The following is a 975-nucleotide window of genomic DNA, read 5'->3' as shown; positions in this document are numbered from 1 at the left end:
CAGCTCTCCAGCTGAGGGCCACAGCGTGAGGGGACAGCAAGGCTCTGCGGGGCAGCCTGGTCGCGGCCTGGGGGGAGGAGCCGCGGCGGGCGAGCGCGGGGTCTCTCGGCGAGCAGCGAGCACGCGGGCGGCGGCGAGAGGACGAGGGAGACCACAAGCGACTTTCAGGCTTCAGGCAGAGACGTGCGCAAGCGTGATCAGATCTCACCTGCAATCACCCTCACTGCGGCGCAGCAGGCCGACTGCGGAGGCGGGAGACGGGCTGGGCCCGCGGCTGGCCGAGGCACAGGCCGGCAGGGGGCGCCGGCCCGGGCGGCACAGGCAGGCAGTGGGACCGGGCGGGAAGGAGGCTGCTTTTTTAGCTAAGGATCACGTCTTTACTTTGCTTTCAGAACTTTTTGGGGTGGTGCAGAGTAGTTATGGGCAAGCGGCTCAGCTTCAGCAGCTCTGGTGCCCGAGATGCCAGGCAGGCAGGGGGGCATGGCCCGTGGCGCCCAGGAGGGTGGGCAGGAGAGGGGTTCGGTGCCAACTAACGACGGGCCGAGCAGGGCCCGGTGTCTGGGCAGCCGGCAAGCGCGGCCTCTACGAAGGAGAAACAGCAGCAGTCCCAAGGGGTGCTAAGCAAGGAAGACGGGGTGCCCAGAAGGCGCCCGGATCTCGCCACACGGGGGGCTGCGGTGACTGCAGTGAACGTCTCTGGGAGACCAACGGGGTGGGCTGGCGGAGGGGACGAGTCCGGGGGAGCGGAGGGGCGAGACTGTCTCAGACGGGCAGCAGAGCTCAGCGCCGGAGCCGGACTGCTGCCCGTGGCTGGCTTTCAGATGAGGAAGATCTGAGCTGAGAAACCAATGAGAAAAACCCGGCTGAGAGGCCTTTCGCAGAGAGGAGGGACGGCGTCCACTCAGAGGCGGAGGGACGGCTCCCACTGCGCCCACGCCCACGCGGACACCCGGCGGTGCGGGCCCGGGGCCGGCA

At 68.7% G+C, this 975-nt stretch overlaps 1 protein-coding gene across 1 annotated transcript in view; it reads right to left on the bottom strand.

Moving 5' to 3' along the window:
* The window catches only part of RAD18 (RAD18 E3 ubiquitin protein ligase), a 66,705-nt gene that overhangs the window by 14,181 nt on the left and 51,549 nt on the right, over positions 1-975 (bottom strand). The window lies entirely within an intron of this gene.

The sequence above is a fragment of the Condylura cristata genome, unplaced genomic scaffold (genome assembly GCF_000260355.1).
Source record: "Condylura cristata isolate star-nosed mole 26May11 unplaced genomic scaffold, ConCri1.0 scaffold00033, whole genome shotgun sequence".
Taxonomy (NCBI): Eukaryota; Metazoa; Chordata; class Mammalia; order Eulipotyphla; family Talpidae; genus Condylura; species Condylura cristata.
This window is presented reverse-complemented; position numbering and strand designations above follow the sequence as displayed.